Below are 24956 nucleotides of genomic sequence, written 5' to 3'. Positions count from 1 at the left end.
GCCAGTTCGCTTGACCCCTGTCATGAGGAAGGTGGTAGAATTGATCGATGAGGAGGCTATAGCTGGGCATTTTGAGAAACATAAGGTCATCAGGAATAGTCAACATGGTTTTGTGAAGGGGAAATCATGTTTAACCTATTTATTGAAGTTCCTTGAAGGACTAACATGCACTGTGGATAAAGGGGAACCTGTTTGACAGACAGTACCTGGATTTCCAGAAGGCATTTGACAAGTTGCCACATAAAAGGTTATTGTGCAAAGTAGGAGCTCATGGGTAACATATTGGCATGGATAGAAGATTGACTGGCTGGCAGAACACAGAGAATGAAGAAATGGGCCCTTTTCTGATTGGCAGGATGTGACGAGTGCTGGGGCCTCAACTTTTTACAATTTATATCAATGACGTAGATGAGGGGAGTGATGACATGGCAGCTAAATTTGCAGATGAAACAAAGATAGGTAGGAATGTATGTAGTGAGGAGGACATAAGGAAGTTGAAGACTGATATATGTAGGTTGAGTGAGTGGGCAGAAATCTGGCAGATGATGTACAATGTGCGAAAATGGGAAGTTGTTCACTTTGTCAGGAAGATTAAAAAATACTTCAGTGCTGAGCGACTGCAGAATTCTGGAGAGGGATCTAGGTGTTCTAGTGCATGAGTCAAAAAAGTTAGGGTGCAGTTACAGCAAGACAGAAGGAAGGCAAATGGAATGTTATCCAGTATTACGTGAGGAATTGAAAATGAAAATAAGCCTGTTGTACTTCAGTTATACAGGGCATTGGTGAGACCACATCTAGAATACTGTGTGCAGTTTTGGACTCCTTATTTAATGAAGGAAGTAAATGTGTTGGAGACGGTTCATGAGATGTTTACTTCAGAGAAGTGAGTGTGACAGCTAACCAGAATAAAAAGAAACAAACTCAAATACCAGAGAATGAGAGTTACCGAGTAAAACCCACATTTACGTATCGGTAATTGCCATTTTCAGAATTAAAAACCTTTCCCATCTTCCCATTGCAGCAACTGACATGCACAGAGTAAAACAAACAGTTATTTAGCAGAAATTAACAAGCGCACTTGCAAATGTACACTCACAGAATAGAAACTGTCAGTTCAAGGTAGAAGCAGATTCACACAGATCAAATTGAATGTTACAATGTGAACTCCATAATTAAATACCAGAAGCTGATGGGCACACAGTGAATCTTACAATAGCATACCAGACGCAGACAGACAGAGAAACAACATTATCACAGAGTGGAATCTTCCAAGTACAGAGGAAAATTTACAGTAGCATATCAGGGAATGAGAGGGAAAGAGTAATTCAAGCACTACCATAAACCAACAAGTGCAGAATAATGGCCATACAAAGAAGTGTGATGCTGATAGGTACAGGGAAAATGTGAAGCTCACCACAGATGGACAGAAACAGAATGAAGCACATACACATAAAGTAACTGAGGTACATAGCAAAATCCACATTTACATGTCAGAAACAGACACAGAGAGCAAAACACACACTCACAAATTGTACACCGATAAATACAGAGTAATAGCCACATTCACATTACAGAGACTGGTAGATGTAGGGTCAAACCCACAATCAATTACCACAATCATAAAGTTACAGAATAAATCAGATAATTGCACTGCAGGAACTGACAACATGCTGGGTAAAATCCTCATTTGCATATCAGAACTGAAAGGTTAAATATTGATCCCACATTCACTTGCCAGAACATGTACATCTCCATGTACAGTGTAAATGAAAATGGAAAATGCTGGAAATACTCAGCAAGTCTGGCAGCACCTGTGGAGAGAGAAATTCCGTTCACATTTCAGGTCAATGACCTTTGATCAGGACAGACCTTTCTGATGAAAGGTCATTGACCTGAAAGGCTAACTCTGTTTGTGTCTCCACAGATGCTGGCAGTCCTGCTGTGTATTTACAGAATTTTCTGCTTTTATTTCCAATTTCCAGCATTAACAGTATTTTGCTTTGTATTAGGTGCAGTTTAAAGATCGTACTTCAATACCAGTAATTGACAAGTACGAAGGAATACTCATATTCACGTAACAGAAAGTGAGCGATTCAAACCAAAACCACCGTTCAATTCATCAGTAAATGACAGGTACATAAAAAAATCCACTCACATCAGAAGCTGGCAGGTAGAGTGAAAAGTGCACATGCACATATCAGTAAGTGACAGAGATAAATATAGTCACATTCCACATTCTGAGATAAAGAATGAATCCCTCACACACATACCATACAAAGAAGGACAGATATTTGGACAGATCTAGGTGTGAAAGAGTTCCTGCATTGTTCCTTAAATATAAACAAACAGATCCTGTCCATCAGAGTGGCAGATGCTGAATACGTTCTGCACTCAGACTGTACCATTGATGAACAGCTACAGAATGAATGTCATTCATAAAAGTGGTGATTGGCAGGGAGTTCCAGAATTTGGGCTGAGTGATGATGAAGGAATGGTGTTATATTTTGAAGTCAGGATGTTGTGCAAACTAGAGATGAAATTGCAGGTGGTAATGTTCTCATAAGCTTCCTGCCCATGTTCCAGTCAGTAGCAGATGTCATGGGTTTGGAAGGTGTTGTTGTACCGTACTTCCTCAGGTTGATGCAGTACATCTTTTAGATGGGACACAGTGTGCACTGGTGGGTGGAGGGAGTAAATGCATAACCTGGTGAATGGTAAGATAATCAAGCCTGCTGATTTGTCCTGGATGGTATCAAGCTTCTTCAGTGTTTTTAGAGCTACACTCAACCAAGCAAGTGGAGAGTAATCCATCAGAATTCTGACTTGTGGCTTGTAGGTGGTGGAAAGACTTTGGGAAGTTCTCCCTGTGTCTGCGTGGGTTTTCTCCGGGTGCTCCGGTTTCCTCCCACATGCCAATGACTTGCAGGTTGATAGGTAAATTGGCCATTATAAATTGCCCCTAGCATAGGTAGGTGGTAGGGAAATATAGGGACAGGTGGGGATGTGGTAGGAACATGGAATTAGTGTAGGATTAGTACAAATGGGTGGTTGATGTTCGGCACAGACTCGGTGGGCCGAAGGGCCTGTTTCAGTGCTGTATCTCTAAACTAAACTAAGTTAGGACATGAGTTGCTCATCATAGAATTCCCAGTCTCTGACCAGCCCTTGAAGCCATAGAAGTAATATGGCAGAAAAAAGAGTAAATCCTTTAGTCATTTCCCATAAAGCAACATGCACATAAGAATGGGCATGTGCAAACAAGATACTGACATGCCTTGGACACAAGCTGCAATCATTAATCATAGGCTCATGGAGACAGAATAAAACCACAATCACATACCAGTAACTGAGAGGTACATAGTAAAATTCACATTCACATATCAGGAACAGAAAGGAAAGAAAAACACTTGCTGGCAAATCCAATACAGACAGACACAGAGTAAGAGCCACATTCACATTCCAGAGACTGACAGATCAAGAGTAAACACTCCAATTAATTACAAGTAACAAACAAGAACAGAATAGAATACATACTTGCATTTTAGTATCTGACAGGTACCCAGAATAAAATACACATTCACGTATCAGAAACTGACAAGTGAAGAGTAAAAGTCACAGTCATATGTCACAAACTGACAGATACAGGGTGATCTCACATTCACTTGCCAGATTATAAAAGGTAATGAAAAAAATCTTTCTTCCAGACCTGAAACTGACAGGCACAGAATAAAGGAGTGACTTACATTGCAGTAAGTGACCAGAATGAGGAAAATCCATATTCACATGTCAGAAACTGACAGCTGAAGAGTAAAATCTGAAGTAACATCACACTCTGACAGATATGGAGTGATGTCACAATCACTTGCCAGCAACTAGCAGGTACAGAGTAAAGATCTTTATTCCATACCAGAAACTGACAGGTACAAAGAGGGATGAGGTCATGCAACATGAACTTCGGAAGGTCGGTAGCAGATTAAAGAAAAGGGGTCCGCAAAGGTTGTAATCGCTGGATGACCCCCGCTGCCACGTGCAGGTGAGTATAGGAATAGGAGGATAGAGCAGATGAATGTGTGGCTGAAGAGATAGTGCAGGAGGGAGGGCTTTAATTTCCTGGATCACTGGGTCTGTTTCTGGCCAAGGTGGGAATTGTACAAGTTGGACAGATTGCACCTGAACTGGATCGGGACCAACAGCCTTGCTGGGAGGTTTGCACGTGCTTTTGGGGGAGGGAGGTGAGGGGTGGGTGGTGGTTGTAAACTAATTTGGCAAGGGGGTGGGATACAGAGGGGACGTGCAGTAAGGGTTGATGTACAGTCAAATATAGAAGAGAAACTGAGTCAGTCTGCAAGGCAGAGAAAAGGCAGACATGTTAAGACACAAGCTAACAATGCAAGGCTGGATTGCATCTATTTTAACGCAAGGAATCTTACTAGTAAGGCAGATGAATTGAGGCCATTTATTAACACATGGAAATATGATATTATTGTTTTCACGGAGACATGGTTGAAGGAAGGGCAGGACTGGCAGCTCAATATTCCAGGGTCCAGAAACTTCAGGCATGACAGGGGAGGGTATAACATAGGAGGTGGCAGTGCACTGTTGATCAAGGAGTCAATTACTGTATAAGGAGGGATGATATCTTTACACATTCCTCAAATGATCCATATGGGTAGAACATAAATACAAAAAGGGGGGTAATCACCTGGCTGGGAGTGATCGACAGGCCTCCAAACAGTCAGGGAGAGATAGAAGAGCAGATATGTAGGCAAATCTCAGAGAGGTGTAAAAATAATAGGGTAATAATTGTAGGGGATTTCAACTTACCCAATATCAACCTAGATCGTCTTAGTGCAAATGGCTTAAAGGATGCAGAATTCTTCAGTTCATACAGGAGATCTTTTTGAGCCAGCAGGTAGAAAGTCCTACAAAAGAAGGAGCCGTGCTCGACCTAATCCTAGGGAGTGAAGCCGGACAAGTGGTAGGAGTGTCAGTGGGGGAGCATTTCGGGGATAGTGGCCATAACTCTGTAATATTTAAGGTAGTTATGGAAAAGGACAAAGAGGTACCTGAAATAAATGTACTCAATTTGGGGAAGACCGATTTCAATATGATAAAACAGGATCTGGCCAAAGTGGACTGCGAGAAGCTACTTATAGGAAAGTCTACATCAGACTAGTGGGAGTCATTCAAAAAGGAAATAATGAGAGTTCAGGGCCAACATGTTCCCATAAAGGTGAAGTGTAGGACCAACAAATCCAGGGAACCCTGGATGTCAAGGGATATAGAGGATTGGAGAAGTAAAAAAAGAGGCTTAGGACAGAAAACAGCGGAGGCCCGAGAGGAGTACAGAAAATGTAAGGCGGGGGGGGGGGGGGTTCGGTGTGGCACTTGGAAAAAAAATAAGAATAATTAGCAGAGAGAGGAGGTGACTTGAAAAAATATAGTGTCTAACTAAGTTGATTGAATTTTTTGAGGAGGTGACTCGATGTGTAGATGAGGGTAAGGCAGTTGATGTTGTCTACATGGACTTCAGTAAGGCTTCAGATAAGGTCCCACATGGGAGATTGGTTATGAAGGTAAGAGCCCATGGGATCCAGGGCAATTTGGTAAATTGTATTCAGAATTGGCTTCGTGGCAGGAAGCAGAGGGTGATGGTCGAGCGTTGTTTTTGTGAGTTAAAGTTTGTGACCAGTGGTGTACCACAGCGATCGGTGCTGGGACCATTGCTGTTTGTAGTGTACATGAATGATTTAGACGTGAATGTAGTAGATATGATCAGTAAGTTCACAGATGACACGAAAATTGGTGTCATAAATAGTGAGGAGGAAAGCCTTAGATTACAGGATGATATAGATGGGCTGGTAAGATGGGTGGAGCAGTGGCAAATGGAATTTAATCCAGAGAAGTGCGAAAATGTGAGGTGATGCATTTTGGGAGGCCTAACAAGGCAAGAGAATATACAATGAATGGCCAGATCCTAAGATGTACAGAGGGTCTGAGGGACATTGGTGTACTTGTCCATAGATCACTGAAGGCAGAAGCACGGGGAGATAAGGTGGTTCGGAAGGCATATGGGATACTTGTCTTTATTAGCCGAGGCATAGAATATAAGAGCAGGGAGGTTAAGAGGGAGCTGAATGAAATGCTAGTTAGGCCACAGCTGGAGTACTGTGTACAGTTCTTGTCAACTCACCAAAGGAAGGATGTGATTGCAATGGAGAGCGTGCAGAGGAGATTTACCAAGATGTTTCCTGGGCTGTGGCATTTCAGTTATGAAGAGAGACTGGATAGGCTAGGGTTGTTTTCCTTGGAGCAGAGAAGGCTGAGAGGGGAACTGATTGAGGTATACAAAATTACACGGGACATTGATAGTACAGATAGGAAGAAAACGTTCCCTCAGTGGAGGGATCAACAACCAGGGGAGATAGATTTAAGTAATGGGCAGCAGGTTTAGAGGGGACTTGAGGAGAAAATATTTCACGCAGAGTGGTTGGAATCTGGAACACACTACCTGAAGGGCTGGTAGAGTCAGGACCCCTCATAGCATTTGAGAAGGATTTCGATGAACACGTGAAACGTCATAGCATACAAGACTATGGGTCAAGTGCTGGAAAATGTGATTCGAATAGATTCATGCTTGATGGGAGGCAAAGACACAGTGGGCCAAAGGGCCTGTTTCTGTGCTGTATAACTCTACGACAAATGTAAAGGAAAGCCAACATTCAGATAGCAGAAATTCACAGATCCAAAGCAAATCCACCATCCAGTTCAGCAGAAAGTGACAGGACAGAAATAACACACACTCACATACCAGAAATTGGCATAGAGAATAAAATTCACACGCCCGTATCAGAAACGAACTTGTACAGATGTAAATCCACAATCATACAGCAGAGAATGAGATGTATGACTAAACCCAGCTTCTGACACTTGAGGCTAACGTACACAGAGTGAAAACAATGCTCATGTCTCGTACCAGAAACGGCCAGATGTCGATCACAACCCATACTCACATATCAGAACGGGCAGGTACCTTGTAAAATATCTCTTAATGAACCACTGACAGGGAGACGATACAGACCACATTCGTTCATCAGAAACTTACAGATACAGATAATAAACAGTACTTACATACAACAGATTGAAAGAAACAGGTTAAAACCCATCCTTATATGTAGACATCTGATGGGTACAGAACACAGGTGAGGCCTCCAAACCAGAGACTGACATGCCAGCGTTGTTTTCACTCGACATGTCATCAATTAACATGTGCAGTGTAAAGCTACACAAAAATGCCTCTTACTAACAGGTACAGAGACAAAATCAAACAACCTTTCATACCAGAAACTGACAGGTGCAGATTAAAATCCAAATTCACAATTCAGAAATTAACAGATAAAGAGAAATGCCCAGACTCCAAAATCAGATATTAACAGATACATAACAAAACCCACACTCACAGAACAAAACCCATCATCACCCATTTAGAAACTGAATGTTACGGAGAAAAATAAAACAGAATCACCTATTGAAGATTGAAATTATTGAATGAAATGACCAAATCATTGACCATAGATTGACAGATATGGAGTAAAAGCCACAGGTAAATATCACATACTGATGGGCACAGAATGAATCCCACACTCACATGTCCGGCAGGGAAGGACAAATATTTCGCGACCCAGAATGTCCATGCATTTCCTCCTGCCATATTCCACATATGTGACCAAATAGATGCTTTTGTTAACACCTCAAAAACATCATCCCTGCCAGTGTTATCATATTATATTTGATCAATTATTTCAACTCCACAACCCTCCATATTTTTTCAGACCTGTCTTTCCTGAATATTTGTCGCCAGTAATAATAAGTTCCCTTGCCTCGCCTCGTTTCAGCCAGAATTATGTAATGGTCACAATCTCAATCTTTCATAATGAAAACAAGAAATGCTGTATAAAGTCAGCTGGTTTGGCAGCATCTGTGGAGAGAGAAGCAGAGTTAACATTTCAGGTCAGTGACCCTTCTTCAGAACTGGTAAATATTAGAAATGTGAAAGGTTTTAAGCAAGTAAAGCGGGGGTGGGGCAAGAGATAACAAAGGAGAAGGTGTAGAAAGGAAAATGTCACAGAATAGCTGACCAGAAGGTCATGGAGCAAAGGCAAACATTATGTTAATGGTGTGTTGAAAGACAAAGCATTCGTACAGATAGGGTGTTAATGGATGAAAATTGAACAGCCGCAAGTACAAACATGAAAGAAAAGTGGGTAAGCAAACTGAACCAACTGAGGTGATATTAAATAAAATAAATATAAAAATAAAGATAAAAAGGAAAGAATAACTAAAAATAAAAGTAAATTGGGGGGGCCCGTCATGCTCTGAAATTATTGAACTCAATGCTCAGTCTGGCAGGCTGCATTGTGCCTAATCGGTAAATGAGATGCTGTTCCTCGAGCTTGCGTTGATGTTCACTGGAACACTGCAGCAATCCCAGGACAGAGATGTAAGCAGGGGGGAGTGTTGAAATGACAAGCAACCGGAAGCTCGGGGTCATGCTTTCGGACTGAGCGGAGGTGTTACGCAAAGCGGTCACCCAGTATATGTTTGGTCTCCCCAATGTAGAGGAGACCACATTGTGAGCAGCGAATACAGTATACCATATTGAAAGAAGTACAAGTAAATCGCTGCTTCACTCGAAAGGAGTGTTTGGGGCCTGGGATTGTGAGTAGAGAGGAGTAAAATGGGCAGGTATTACATCTCCTGTGATTGCAGGGGAAGGTGCCGTGTGAAGAGGACAAGGTGGTGGGGGTAATGGAGGAGTGGACCAGGGTGTCGCGGAGGGAATGATCCCTTCGGAATGCTGACAGGGGAAGGGAGGGGAAGATGTATTTGGTAGTGGCATCACGCTGGAGGTGGCAGAAATGGCGGAGGATGATTCTTTGGATGTGGAGGCTGATGGGGTGGAAAGTGAGGACAAGGGTATCTTCGGTTGAGGAAAAAGGAAGACATATCACAAGCGCTGTCATGTAAATCTTTCATGTGGTTACTTGTGACTGCAGCTGACCAACCTTATTTGGCACGCGACATGGAGATAAGGACTTGCACTTCAATGCTCGCATTTGCCCCACTCAAAGAACAAAGAAAATTGCAGCACAGGAACAGGCCCTTCGGCCCTCCAAGCCTGCGCCGATCCAGATCCTCTATCTAAACATGTCGCCTATTTTCTTAGGGTCTGTATCTCTTTGCTTCCTGCCCATTCATGTATTTGTCTAGATACATCTTAAAAGACGCTATCGTGCCCACGTCTACCACCTCCGCTGGCAACACGTTCCAGGCACCCACCACCCTCTGTGTAAAGAACTTTCCACGCATATCCCCCCTAAACTTTTCCCCTCTCACTTTGAACTCGTGACCCCTAGTAACTGAATCCCCCACTCTGGGAAAAAGCTTCTTGCTATCCACCCTGTCTATACCTCTCATGATTTTGTGCACCTCAATCAGGTCCCCCCTCAACCTCCGTCTTTCTAATGAAAATAATCCTAATCTGCTCAACCTCTCTTCATAGCTAGCGCCCTCCATACCAGGCAACATCCTGATGAACCTCCTCTGCACCCTCTCCAAAGCATCTACATCCTTTTGGTAATGTGGCGACCAGAACTGCACGCAGTATTCCAAATGTGGCCGAACCAAAGTCTTATACAACTGTAACATGACCTGCCAACCTTTTTACTCAATACCCTGTCCGATGAAGGAAAGCATGCCTTATGCCTTCTTGACCACTCTATTGACCTGCTTTGCCACCTTCAGGAAACAATGGACCTGAACACCCAAGTCTCTCTGTACATCAATTTTCCTCAGGACTTTTCCATTTACTGTATAATTCACTCTTGCATTGGATCTTCCAAAATGCATCACCTCGCATTTGCCCTGATTGAACTCCATCTGCCATTTTTCTGTCCAACTCTCCAATCTATTTATATTCTGCTGTATTCTCTGACAGTCCCCTTCACTATCTGCTACTCCACCAATCTTAGTGTCGTCTGCAAACTTGCGAATCAGACCACCTATACTTTCCTCCAAATCATTTATGTATCTGACACCCACTATACTGGACGATTCGGTCCTGTTGATGGACGGAAGGGCAGAGGGGCGCTACATCCTGATAAGGAAGGGAACTATAGAGAGTGAAAAAAGAGACGAGTTCGTACTAGCAAAATAGAAATGGTTGATGAGGAAGAGGGACTCAGCAAGTCACTGATGTGGATGGATAAGGGCGGGCAAAGGGGTTTGGACGAACTGACTGCCGCGACAGAGTGTGTCTGTGAGAAGCACAAAATGTGATTGGTTACTTTAGACACCCAATCAGATAGATACAGAACATCAGGCAGTGACATCATTGTAAACCAGCCAATAATGAACATGGCCTTCTCCCATCCTTCATTAGCATAGGGTTCTGGGGATGTCTATTAAATGCGAGCTTGGAGCGAAATTTCGGTTATTCTGTGTCTGAAGTTGATCGTGATCATGGTTGACGAGAAGAAAACTGCAGCAGCTTCCAAGAAGGGCGCCAAGAAAGTTCTGAAGAAGGCGCCAACCAAGGGCAGCAAGAAACGGTGAAAATCCAGGAAAGAAAGTTACTCCATCTACGTGTGTACAAAGTGATGAAGCAGGTTCACCCTGACACCGGCATCTCCTCCAAGGCCATGAGCATCATGAATTCGTTTGTGAATGATATTTTCGAGCGAATCGCGGGTGAGGCTTCCCGCCTGGCCCATTACAACAAACGCAGCACCATCAGCTCCCGGGAGATCCAGACCGCCGTGCGCCTGCTGCTGCCCGGGGAGCTGGCCAAACACGCCGTGTCGGAAGGTACAAAGGCGGTCACCAAGTACACCAGCTCCAAGTAAATATCCGCAATGTACTGAAACACACCCAAAACACAAAAAGGCTCTTTTAAGAGCCACCCACAACTTCTCTGAAAAAGCTACAACATTGTCTGTATAGTATCGACTTATATTGATTTATATATCAAGTGTCCTTGCCTTTGTGATCTCTGTTTTACTCCCATAGATTCTGGTTAATGCAGTTTCACTGCCCGTGCGATCTTTCTGTCTCTAACCAATAATGTCCCGGACATAAATTACTGACCGCTGACCATTTGTGAGGTTTGTTCTCGGACGTGTTCATATTCGGCCCCTTTTCTGTATTTCAACAATAAAAGCTGATTTAACGCACATACATCAGTTCGCAGTCACTAATTTCCCTCGTTCAAGTTTGACCTCAAAAATTAATAAGTACATTATCTAGAACCCCGGGTGGTGTCGGAACCCTCCGTCTCACACGCTGACACCTGACACTGAAAATCTACACTCCGCTGTTGTCTCCCACGAATAACAAACAATCGTTCATCAGTAATGCGGTATTATTATGAAAATTGACATGAAATGTGCCCGGTTGGAGAATGTTGTGAAAGAGACTTTCTGCCCGCTGGTTTCAAAAAGGACAGAGAGTAAACCCGAATAGATGTCAGGATATAAAAGACAATCTGGAACTTGTTACCAAATGTAGAATAACACAATATGAAAAAGGTTTTATTTATTTAACCGTAAAAAAAGAACTATAAATGTGATATTCTATATTGAAGTCGCCCCAATATATTGGCGGGCTTTTCAAATTTGAAAAATCGGTTTTAGTCTGACAATTTGGCGCCGTTATTTTCCGCCCTCATCTCCTTGGCGTCTCCTGATTGGTGAATTCAGCAGCTCTCCGATTGGTTACATGAAGAGCACAGAGCAGAGTGACCAATCAGCAGTGCCCACCACTCCATCCCTCCAGAAGGTACAAGAAGGAGGAATGTGGGCGGATTTCAACATTCTTCGTGAAATTGTTTGTGAGATTGTGGAAATGTCTGGAAGAGGGAAGACCAGTGGGAAAGCTCGGTCCAAGGCCAAGTCCCGCTCCTCCCGAGCTGGACTGCAGTTCCCGGTGGGCCGTGTTCACAGGTTCCTTAAAAAGGGCAACTATGCTGAGCGGGTGGGTGCCGGAGCCCCGGTCTATCTGGCTGCTGTGCTCGAGTATCTGACAGCTGAAATCCTCGAGCTGGCCGGCAACGCGGCCCGGGACAACAAGAAGACCCGAATCATCCCCAGACACCTGCAGCTGGCCGTCCGCAACGACGAGGAGCTCAACAGGCTGCTGGGTGGGGTGACGATCGCTCAGGGCGGGGTGCTGCCTAATATCCAGGCCGTGCTGCTGCCCAAGAAAACCAGCGCTCCCAGCACGAAGGGCAAGTGAAGCTGCCAGACCTGAATTTGACAACCCAAAGGCTCTTTTCAGAGCCGCCCACTTTATCTGTGAAAGGGCTGGTTACTGTCTGAGAGACGGTAATGTTATACTTTTCGCGTTATTTTGTGTTGGTATGAATTGTACTGGAGTCAAGCATTTATCTGCTCATCAGATGGAATGCATTTTAATTTTCTCTTGCCATATTTGTAAGGCTTTTATACAATTCTACCGTTTATATACCACTAAGGCGTGTCTTGAGTTCTAAAATGAGCTACTCTGATAAAATGACTTGTGTCCAATAGTGTCACTGCTCTCACACTGAGAACTGCAAGGTCCTGAAATTCCCAGCTGCAATATGGAGACAAAGGAATCTGGGTCACTCTGCTTCGAGAGTTATCAGTGGACAGTAAAGAGGGTGGTCAAGTCCTTCTGAGACGTTTATGTGCTGGAATCAACAAGAGATAACAGCTCTATCTTTTGCCAATTTGATGTCTCTTTGAAGAGCCGTTGTGTTATCTGATGCCAAACTCAGTTCCGGGCGGGGTCAGTATTTTTTATCAGGGCAGTTGTTTCAAAGCAGCTGAAGGCGGATTTTAAAAGAGATAAAAGCAAAATACTGCGGATGCTGGAAATCTGAAACAAAAACAAGAAATGCTGCATTCACTCAGCAGGTCTGGCAGCATCTGTGGAAAGAGATGCAGAGTTAACGTTTCGGGTCAGTGACCCTTCTTCGGAACAGAGATGTTGCGTTGCGTGTTTTATTTCTGTACACTGTGGAGATTTACAAGGAACTGGGATAATTCGTCAGTATTTTTGTCCCTGCGAAGGCGGCGTGCTTGGAGAACTCCCCGGGCAGCAGCAGACCCATTGCGGTCGATATGTGTGTACACAAATCACAAGATCCAAATGATTGTAGACTGATGCCATCTACTGGTTAAAAGTGAGTCATGCAAGAATATTCCCATTCCTTCAGAAATATCTGAAATTGGAGAGGAATAACATCGAGTGTGTTGGGGGCAGATTCAATCGAGACTTTGAAAACAGAATTGGATAATTATATCAAGAATAAAACAAAACTGCAGAGCAATGGAGAAAAGGCGGGTCGGTGGGAGGAGGTGAACTGGTCTTGCAGAGAGCCGGCCACGACACGACGGGCCGAATAACCAATTTAATAGAAACAGAGAAAGATTGGAGCAGGAGTAAGCCATTCCGCGCTTCGAGCCTGCACCGCCAGTCAACATGATCATGGCTGAGCATCCAAACTCAGTACCCTGTTGTCGCTTTGTCCACGTATCATTTGATCCCTTTAGACATAAGCGGGGATCATTTTAGAAATAAAGACACGCTTTAGTAGTACATAGAGTCACAGAGAGATCCAGCACTGAAACAGGCCCTTCGGCCCACTGAGTCTGTGCCGACCATCAACCACCCATTCATACTATTCCTATATTAATCCCATATTCCCTACCACATTCCTATCTTCCCTCAATTCTCCTACCTGCACTCGGGGCAATTTACGATTGCCAATTTACCCATCAACCTGCAAGTGTTTGGCTGTGGGAGCAAACCGGAGCACAAGGCGGAAACCCACGTCACAGGGAGAACTTGCAAACTCCGCACAGGCAGTACCCAGAACTGAACCCGGGTCGCTGGGGCTGTGAGTTTGCGGTGTTCATCACTGTGTGGCCCTAAAAGGTAGTACTGTTTAAAAAAAAAGCCTTACAAATATAAGAGGAAATTAAAACGCATTCCATTTAATGAGCATCTAAATGCCCGAATCCAGTAGTACAAACTCTTTTATGAATTTATTTAATAATTTGGCCTCAACTCTTTTCTGTGGTAGAGAATTCCACAGGTTCACCACTCCCTGGGTGAAGAAATCCCTCCTCATCTCAGTCCTAAATGTCTTACCCCTTATCTTTAGACTGTCACCCCTGGTCCTGGACTCCCCTGCCATCAGGAACATCCTTCCTACATCTAGTCTGTCCAGTCCTGTTAGAATTTTGTCGGTTTCTCGGAGATGTTGTAACCATTCCATGATTCTATCCTCCAATGGGAACATGAACGTGGTGTTAAGGTGCAGATTGAAATGGTTGTAAAACATTTCATCAATTACAGTTCAGTTCTAAAGAGTTCTGGTGTGTATACTGTATAAATGACGAGCTACATGTATGCCCGCGATGCTGGTATAGTGGTGAGTATATCTGCCTTCCAAACAATTGACCCAGATTAGATTCCCGGTCATTGCAATGCCCACTCGCGGTCAAATATATTTCTGCAACCTTGCCATAGAATGTGACAAATGCAAAGCCATGACTAAATTGAAGTCGACAAATTTTCTCAACATTATGTTCTTCTCCCTTAAAGTTGGTGGTCAAGTGTGCTGTGGAATTTTGCAGCTTAAAATTGTCAATGCAAATTCAGAAAGAAAGCTGACAAAATATTCTCAACATCCAATCAGATTCACTTCCTTGCTTGATCAGCGTCGCCCTGCAGCAATTTTGTTTCCTTCAAGTGCTTATCCAGTTTCTTATTGAAATCATTGATTGTCTCTCCTTCCACCACACTTGTGGACAGCGAGGTCCAGCAGGTAAAACAGAAAAAGTTCTTCCTCACATTCCCTTCCATCTCTTGCCATAAACCATCAGTCTGTGTCTCCTAGTCCTTGTACCATCAGCTAATGGGAACAGGTTATCCTTGTCTAACTTATGTACACCTCTATCAAACCTCCTCTCAATCTCCATTTCTCAAAGGAGAACAACCCTTTACTTACAGAACACAATCCAGAGTCATCTATCCAAGCTTTTCAGGTGTAAAAGAATAGTTGTGTATTAAGTAGTATAGATAGGAGCATAAAACTAAGAGACTTTGAGAGATCAACTGATTGTCTCTGTCCAATTCACTGGATTTTCTGTATCACCTGAACACTGCTATACTCTGTGTAAAGGTTAGAGCATTTCCATGGCTTACATTTATGCAAGAACTGCTATATCAAGGCTGGATGGCAAAGCATGACGGTCATCTTCACAGAAATATGTCAAAATGCCATGTTGAGAGATGTGTCTGTGTGGATGATGCACTGAGTCACGACAAAAAGGAAAGAAAAGTCGTGCAGCAGGAGGGGGCCCACAATGTGGGGGTGATGGATCATGACATATTTTGCCTTTGTGAATAATAAGGACAGCTAAAATAATAGGACTAATTGTATGCTATGTACATCAATATATTACAGTCTGTTTGAGCTAATGCTTGCTTCATTATGAAATGACATTACAAGGCTATAGTCCGTTAAAACCTCTATGTAAGAACAATGGGAGAGATAGGTTGAAGACCACAGCATTCTTACAGGGGGTGAGATGAGATAAATAGGACACTGTGGAATTGCAAAATCAAAATGGCTTCCATCAGCAAGAATGTGACCTTTAGTATCCTTGTTAAAATAGAAAGGAACAGGAAGTATCTGTAATGTGTGTAGATTGAACCATTAACTAACTAGGGTCAAACAATGATGTCAACTTGGTCCAATTAGGATACTTCGAACAATTCAAAGCTAATATGGTGACATCCTTGCACCCAAAGAAGGGTAAAAGAAAGGGTGATACGGGACATTGTCGGCACTTACAGAGGGGTCCACGGAACATCGTTATCACACTTAGAAGGAGAAGATAGACTACGGTCAAGAAAACAGCAAGGGAAGCAGAAAGAGAGAAGTCCACGCCCCAGCAAGCACAGAAGCAAGAACCGGTGCTGAGTGATGCTGCAAACCTATTGCTGTTGTTAAACATTCACTTTATCTATCTTAGTTAAGACTAATAAACTCTCAGACTTGATCACAGAACTTGAGTTTGTACCTTGTAGGTCTATTTTGGCCAATAATCACAGGACATTTTCTGTCGCCACTTCCCCTCTCTATTCTATCTCCCTCCTCTCGCTCTCCTCCCTCTGCACTTTATTATTATTGATGATGGTCATATTGACCTATTTATTCTCCTCCATCTCAGACAGTCCCCTGCGATTATGGATGACTTTTTACACTCCAGTTTGATGGGTTCTGAAATAGCTGATAAATCCAATGCATGATCTGCAGACTCTGCCACATGAGGGTTAGGTGGTGTTAGAAGGGTTCAGGTAAATGACCCGTTTGGAGGTATGGATGCTGCCTTCGAGCCTCGACTTCACATGTTACCGACAAATTTCCCTGAACTGTAAACTATCTTCCCGAATGAGAGATGATTTGAGGACATATCTAAATTGTTTCCACACTCAGCCAGGGGTTCTCCTGCGACGACCAATTTCTGAGCAAAACAGCTGCTTCCGGATTCTGCATTTGCAGGTTCTTGGAGAGACCCCTCTTCAGACTAAGTGATAGACTAATACTGACTGAACACACGTCAGTTGCTGTCTGTGAGTGAGGGGCACTGGAAAACTTTCCCTTGTCCCATGTCACAGATACAGTGAGGAAGGATGGAGTAGATGAGTCTATGTCTTTCTCCAGTACTGAATTGCAGTGGGGTGGATGTTTAATCAGTCTCTAACTGTCTCTTTTTGGGTGAGTAGGTAACAGAAAGGAGACCAGTTCCCCTCCCTGAGTACCTGTCACTGCTTCTATCCTGTGTGTGTAGGATTCACCCTGAGTCCCTCGATCCAGCTTTACCTGCTCTATCTGCAAAAGTGCTGAACCTTTCAGTTTTTGGTCTGCTCAAACCGAGTTCAAGGCCTGAGTAGTGAACAGAATGTCTCATTAATTCTTTGACTAAAACTATGATTGAACAGCAGGTTATGATCGACTCGGCCAAAGATTGGAAATATTCCTGTCCATCAATCTTTCAACAGGGATTGCGAGAATCTCCTGGCTGAGAGTGTTTAAGGGATACAGACCTAGGCATCGGCAACTAACCCCTGAAAATCATAGCAAAGACTGTGTACATGAGGACATTTAACAACCGGGAGCTGGGACTCTGGGACGGTCCAGCTCTATTCTCACTGTGCTTGTGTGTCCGGTGTAATCGCGGTACTTCCACATGTCTCTTGTTTAAAATAAAACGATGAAGATTGCCGTCCGGTATTACTCTCATTGACCTGGGTTTTCACTCGGGTAAAATAAAATGTTGCTGGCTGATATTAACTCTGCAAAGTCCCAGCAAACACACCGGCTCCCTCATTCTTCCCATGTTTCTGTCGCTTTGAGAAGAGGGGCTCAATAGTAACAAACACCCTGCAGACAGAGTCCGCAATTTGAGCATCTAAATGGGACCAGCTGCCAGTTTTCTATGTTCCATGTTCCCCCACACTTCCCCTCCCTCCCTCCACCCTAACCCCATGTTTGACTTTTCAATGTAGACATTGGGGGATGTTCCCATTGATGTTTATTTGCTGAATTATTGCAGAGATCTGCGCACGCGCGAGAAGGGGCTGTCGAATATGACGTCATAACGCGGAGAAGAGCGCATGCGCACCCCATCCCCCAGCTGTGCCTCTGAGCGCCATTCACTGTGATTGTTTAAATCAGCTGCAAATGGAGACATTACAAGCCTGGGGTAAGTGAACAAACAGTATCTGCTCACAGCAGTACAACAGATTTGGGCCCGTGTCTGCCGATGTGCTCATAGATTAGCATTGATTACCGGGTCCATTCAGCGGGAGTGGGGGACAGTTTGTAATGTACATTGTGGAGCAGGAACTGGTCCTGGAACATGGAGTGAGCTGGGGGGGAAGGGAGAGGTCTTTCTCAGGCAGTGTCTGGACAGGGAGAGAGAGACAGAATATGATGTACTCACAATTGAAAATCATTGCTGATTTCTCTCTCCAAACAGTAATGAATGTTATAATAAAAAGCAAAATACTGCGGATGCTGGAAATCTGAAATAAAAACAAGAAATGTTGTAAATACTCAGCAGGTCTGGCTGTATCTGTGGAGAGAGAAGCAGAGTTAACGTTTCAGGTCAGTGACCCTTCTTCAGTAATGAATGTTCCTGGTTCAGATCCAGTATCTCACTATTTATTGTTATTGGATAGTGAATAGCAGAAAAAAAATGTCTGAACAATCAAGATGCGGCAGATTTGAAGGGACCAGGTGAGAAGATTAAAGACACTTTTTTCAACAGTGCTTACTTGTTGTCCGTTGAACAATGGGACATGGAAATAGAAATCTGGCTTACACAAATGTCACTACTCGATCGGGTATTCCAATTCATGGAGCAGTGCGGGGCTTGGGTTGTTTCTGAATGTCACAAAATTGTTACAAAACCGCTCCAAATACCTGGTAAGCAGAAGCAGAGTTCTGCAGTACTGCAGTGGACTCAGACACTGACACTACTTGTGTTGTTAACTTTTCTTTTTTGATTGTTAAGAATGTTTATTGTTGTTTATTCTCACTCAGCTGTTATTCAAGTATAAGAGTTGCCTTTCTTTTCCTGCAGGCAAACACTTGAAGGAACCAGAATGAAAGTCGTGATTCCTCGACAGAAGGAAACGTGCATCCAGCTTGTTCCAATACACAGTAGGTACAGTATCAGTCACAAAGCACACTGACATGGTCAGGTCATCATTTCCACTGTAACAAACAAAATAAGTAGTCAGACCCACACTGATTCCAAGGTCGAGAGACGCACTATCAATCCAATAGTCAAATAGAGCTGTAGAGATAGGAGTTGTTTCTATTTCACTCCAACTGACTGGTAGATACATGATTCACAATTCAAAAACATACACATTATCAGATTTGAATACACTGTGTCACCTTGGCTACAATTCAAATATCAAATCTTAAACAGAACAGACAAAATGTATCTGATTGAAAGCTACAGAATGAATCCCAATAACACACCCCACAATATAAACTGAGCTACAAATTACACACCAGTGTAAACATGTTACGAAGGGTCAGACAACAACATACACGATTAATTCATTCTCTACAAACCGATGGAATTTGACATTACATAGTTAGTTAGTTAGAGATACAGCACTGAAACAGGCCCTTCGGCCCACCGAGTCTGTGCCAACCATCAACCACCCATTTTATACTAATCCTACATTACTACCACATCCCCACCTGTCCCTATATTTCCCTACCACCTACCTATACTAGGGGCAATTTATAAAGGCCAATTAACCTGGCAACAAGGAAGTCTTTGGCATGTGGGAGGAAACCGGAGCACCCGGAGGAAACCCACACAGACACAGGGAGAACTTGCAAACTCCACACAGGCAGTACCCAGAATTGAACCTGGGTCGCTGGAGCTGTGAGGCTGCGGTGCTAACCACTGCGCCACTGTGCCGCCCCAAATCAGGTCATGCTCTAAACATATCAGGTCATGCTCTAAATGTGAAAGATCGTCATTCACAATTGCTTTTGCAGAGCTACAAATTGGATACCAAGCTGCAACTCACAAACAAGAATTGCATAAAACCTACAGCAATAAAATATTGTTAATCCTTATTTTAAATTAAACACAAGTAAACACATATTGATACATTAATGAGTTAAACAAAGCATTGACAACACAATGCCTGAGATACACATTAAGTCCTGAATACAGCAGGATCTCAACTCACATACAGCACAAAGACACATCGATGCAGAGTGAATCCTGTACTCAACCAGGGTGCCAGAGCTTCACAGATCAAGAATGAATCAAATATACAGACACAGTATCAGTAACTTACATATATTGAATGTGTCTATCCTGTGTGCACAGTAGAGATACTGGCAGATACAGAATGTCTCCCACACTTGGATACTCGCTCTCTGTCACTCCAACTGCCTTTCGCTCTCTGTCTCTCCTTCTCTCTCTGACTCTGCCTCTCTCTGTCTCTCTCTCTCTCTATCCCTCCATCTGTCTTTCCCATCCTGACACTCCCTCTCTCTCCTTCCATCCATCTCTGCCACTCTCTCTGTCTCTCTTTCTGTCCCTCCATTTGTCTTTCCCTCTCTGTCTCTCTCCTTCGATCTCTGTCTCTCTCTCTATCCCTCCGTCTGTCTTTCCCTCCCTGTCTCTCCCTCTCTCTCCTTCTATCTCTCTTTCTCTCCAACTGTCTTGTCCTCCCTGACACTCCCTCTCTCTCCTTCTCTCTCTGTCTCTCTCTCTCTGTCTCTCCAACTTCCTTTCCCTCTCTGTCTCTCCCACTCTCTCCTTTTCTCTCACTCTCTGCCTCTCTCTCTCTCTATCCATCCATCCATCTGTCCTTCCCTCCCTGTCACTCCATCTCTCTCCTTTTCTCTCTGTCTCTCACTTTGTCCATCCTTCTGTTTTTCCCTCTCTGTCTCTCGCTCTCTCTCCTTCCACCTCTGCCTCACTCTCTCTCCATCTGTCTCTCCCTCTCTGTCACTACCTCTCTGTCCTTCTCTCTCTGCCTCTCTCTCTGTCTCTCTCTCTCTGTCCCTCCATCTGTCTTTCCCTCTCTGTCACTCCCTCTCTCTCCTTCTATCTCTGTCTCTGTCTCTCTCTCTCTCTCTCTCTATCCCTCCATCTGTCTTTCCCTCTCTGTCTCTTCCACTCTCTCCTTCTCTCTCTGTCTCTCTGTCTTTCCATCTGTCTTTCCCTCTCTGCCTCTCCCTCTCCTTTTATTTCTGTATCTCTCTCTATTCTTCTGTCCTTCCATCTGTCCTTCCCTCCCTGTCACTCCATCTCTCTCCTTTTATCTCTGTCTCCCTCTCTGTCTCACCATCTGTCTTTGCCTCCCTGTCACTCCCTCTCTGTCCTTCTGTCTCTGTCTCTCTCTCTGTCCCTCCATCTGTCTTTCCCTCCCTGTCACTCCCTCCCCCGCCTCTCTCTCTCCCTGTCTTTCCCTCTCTGTCTCTCCCTCTCTGTCCTTCTGTCTCTGTCCCTCCATCTGTCTTTCCCTCTCTCTCCTTTCTCTGAATCTCTCTCTCTGTCTTTCCATCTGTCTTTCCCACCTTGTCACTCCCTCTCTCTCCTTCCATCTCTGCTTCTCTCTCTGTCTGTCTCTCCAACTTCCTTGGCCTCTGTTTCTCTCCCACTCTCTCCTTCTCTCTCTGTCTCTGCCTCTCCCTCTGTCTCTCTGTCACTCCCTCTCCTTCTATCTCTCTCTCTCTCGCTCTATCCCTCCATCTGTCCTTCCCTCCCTGTCACTCCATCTCTCTCCTTTTATGTCTGTCTCTCTCTCTGTCCCTCCATCTGTCTTTCCCTCCCTGTCACTCACTCTCTCGTTCCATCTCTGCCTCTCTCTCTCTCTCTCCATCTGTCTTTCCCTCGCTGTCTCTCCCTCTCTGTCCTTCTGTCTCTGTCCCTCCATCTGTCTTTCCCTCTGTCTCTCCCTCTCTGTCCTTCTGTCTCTGTCTCTCTCTCAGTCCCTCCATCTGTCTTTCCCTCTCTGTCACTCCCTCTTTCTCCTTCTTTCTCTGTCTCTCTTTCAGTTCCTCCATTTCTCTTTCCCTCTCTATCACTACCTTTCTCCTTCTCTCCGGCCCTCCATCTGTCTTTCCCTTCCTGACACTCCCTCTCTCTCCTTCCATCTCTGCTTCTCTCTCTCTCTATCTCTCCATCTGTCTTTCCCTCTCTGTCTCTCCCTCTCTCTCCTTCTATCTCTGTCTCTCTCTTTCTCTCTGTCCCTCCATCTGTTTTTCCCTCCCTGTCAAACCCTCTCTCTCCTTACATCTCTGTCTCTGCCTCTCTCTCTGTCTCTCTCTCTGTCCCTCAATCTGTCTTTCCCTCCCTGACACTCCCTCTCTCCTTCTATCTCTGTATCTCTCTCTGTCCCTCCATCTGTCTTTCCCTGTCTGTTTCTCCCTTTCTCTCCTTCCATCTCTGCCTCTCTCTCTGTCCCTCCATCTGTCTTTCCCTCTCTGTCTCTCTCTCTCTCTATCCCTCCATTGTCTTTCCCTCCATCTGTCTTTCCCTCTCTGCCTCTCCCTCTCTCTCCTTCTATCCCTGTCTCTCTCTCTCTCTCTATCTCTCCATCTGTCCTCCCCCCCCCACCCCGTCACTCCATTTCTCTCCTTCTCTCTCTCTCTGTCCCTCCATCTGTCTCCCTTCCTGACTCCCTCTCTCCTCTTCTATCTCTGTCTCTGCCATTCTCTCTGTCCCTCCATCTGTCTATCCCTGTCTGTCTCTCCGTCTTTCTCCTTCTATCTCTGTCTCTGTCACTTTCTCTCTCTATCCCTCCATCTGTCCTTCCCTTTTTGTCACTCCATCTCTCTCCTTCTCTCCCTCTCTCTCTGTCCCTCCATTGCTCTTTCTCCTTCTATCATTGTCTCTGCCTCTCTCTCTGTCTCTCTTTCTGTCCCTCCATTTGTCTTTCCCTCTCTGTCACTCCCTCCCTCTCCTTCTATCTCTGTCTCTCTCTCTCTCTCTCTCTATCGCTCTGTCCCTCCATCTGTCCTTCCCTCCCTGTCACTCCATCTCTCTCCTTCTCTGCCTCTCTCTCTGTCCCTCCATTGTTCTTTCTCCTTCTATCATTGTCTCTGCCTCTCTCTCTGTCCCTCTATCTGTCTTTCCCTCTTTGCCTCTCCCTCTCACTCCTTCTATCTCTGTCTCTCTCTCTCTGTCTCTCCATCTGTCTTTCCCTCCCTGACACTCCCTCTCTCCTTCTCTCTCTGTCTCTCTCTCTGTCCCTCCATTGGTCTCCCCTTTAGTGACTTGGTGCCAAATTGTTATTATTTTTATTCATTTGTTTGATGTGTGCATTACTGGCTCTGCCAGCATTTTATTGCCCATCACGAATTGCCGTTGAACCTTCTTGAACCGCTGCAGTCCATGTGGGGTAGATAGACCCACAGTGCTGTTAGGAAGTGAGGTCCAGGATTTTGACCTAGTGACAGTGAAGTGATGTAGTTCCAAGTCAGGATGGTGTGAGACTGGAAGGGAAACTTGCAGGTGGTGGTGTTCCCATACGTGTTTCCTGTTTGTTTGCTCTCTCTCCCCCTCCTTATTTCTCGAGCTCCCTGTCCTCCTGTCCCTCTGTGTTATGAGAACCGAAGAAGAGAAGGAAGTGGGTGCAGGAACAGAGAGACCTGGGGATGTATGTGCACAAATTGAAGGTGGCAGGGCTAGTTGAGAAAGTGGTTAAAAGGCATTTAGGATCCAGGCTTTGTAAATAGAGGCTGAGAGTGTAAAAGCAAGGAGGTTATGATGAAGCTTTATAAAACACTGCTTCATCCTCATCTAGTATTGTGTCCAATTCTGGACACCATACTTTAGGAAGGATGTGGGGGCTTGAGAGAATACATAAAAGATTCACGAGCAAGGTTCCAGGGATGAGGGACTTCAGTTACGTGGATTGATTGGAGAAGCTGGGGTTGTTCTCTGTGTCTTTCTCCGTCTTCCTCTCTCTCTCCCTCCTGCAATCTCTGACACTAGGAGAGAGACAGAGGGAGAGAGCGTTAGCTTTGAAGCCAGGAGAAAAAGACCAACAAATTCAGCAACCATTTCAGTAGGAGAAAAGCCAATAACAAGCACAAGCTGTTGGAGGGACAGGAAATCGTTTACGAAGGGACAGAGTATCTGATCACACCCGGGATGGTGTAATGAATGCCAACAAAGCCCATTTCAGCCTGCAATATGAAAAGGAGGGATAGAGAGCTGAGAGGGAATGAGTTAATTTTGACTGAGTTAATGAGGGGGCAATGGCGTCCTGTGGCTCCCACAATGCCGCGCGACTGGGAACGGCCCCTTTCTGCGGTGCAGGCCACGCTGCACTCTGGGAAGATGCTCCGCACATGCGCATCTCCACAAGAGCGTTAACCGCCGCTTTTTTATATTCTCCCCCGGCTCAGATGTTCAACTTTCCTCCATTGAGATCGACAGCTGAAGCCGCTTCTCCTTTTCCTTTCAGCTGCTGTTTGCGGAAAAATGCGGCCGGCGGGTGACGTCACGCAAACATGGCGGCTGATGACACCTCCCTCCCACCATGGCGTTATTGAGGTCTCATTGACTGCCGCGCCACACGTGTCTGGAGGTCAGGGGGTCAAAAGCTGCCCCCCAGCCTCCGCGCAGCCGCGGTTTGGGCGACGTGGAACCCCACCCCCCCTGGGGTGGGGGAGGGGCGGGGGGTGTCAGCACCAGACTCTTAAAGGGACCCTGCACCACCAGAACTGTCCCAAACTCTTAAAGTGACCCATCATGAGCAGACAGAGCAAGACAGTTGGAGAGCAAGTTATAGAGAGGGAAATAGAAAAGAGAGAGTGATGGGGAGAGAGAGAGGAAGAACTGAGCTTGAAAGAATCATAGAGAGATGGAGAGACTGAGAGAAAATAGGTGAGAGGGAGAGAGTGAGAGAGCAAGAGATGGTGAGAAATGGAGGAGCAATTCAGCCCCTCAAACCTGCCCCGCCATTCAATACAACCATGGCTGATCTCATTTCGTCCTCAACTCCACTTTCCTGCCCGTTCTCCATAACCATTCAACCCATTATTAATTGAAAATTTGACCATCTCCTCCTTAACTTTACTCAACGTCCAGTCATCCAGCACAATGTGGGGTAGTGAATTCCACAGTCTCACGACCCTTTGAGAGAAGTAATGTCTCCTCATCTCTGTTTTAAATCTGCTCCCCCTTATTCTGAAACTAAGACCTCTCATTCTAGATTGCCTCACATGAGGAAACATCCTCTCTGTCTACTTTGTCAATCCCCTTAATCATCTTCTATCCCTCAATTAGATCTACCCTCATTCTTCTAAACACTAGAGAGCAAAGGCCTAAACTGCTCAATCT

At 44.7% G+C, this 24956-nt stretch overlaps 1 long non-coding RNA gene and 1 pseudogene across 1 annotated transcript in view; both read left to right on the top strand.

Moving 5' to 3' along the window:
* Positions 1–24956, top strand: part of LOC137356470 (uncharacterized) — a 164722-nt gene that overhangs the window by 127608 nt on the left and 12158 nt on the right. The gene's annotated exons all lie outside the window — the stretch shown is intronic.
* Positions 10522–10944, top strand: LOC137356364 (histone H2B 1/2/3/4/6-like; annotated as a pseudogene).

Source organism: Heterodontus francisci, chromosome 45, assembly GCF_036365525.1.
Source record: "Heterodontus francisci isolate sHetFra1 chromosome 45, sHetFra1.hap1, whole genome shotgun sequence".
Taxonomy (NCBI): domain Eukaryota; kingdom Metazoa; phylum Chordata; class Chondrichthyes; order Heterodontiformes; family Heterodontidae; genus Heterodontus; species Heterodontus francisci.
The sequence above is the reverse complement of the archived record's forward strand: the minus strand, read 5'-3'. Positions and strand labels throughout refer to the sequence as shown.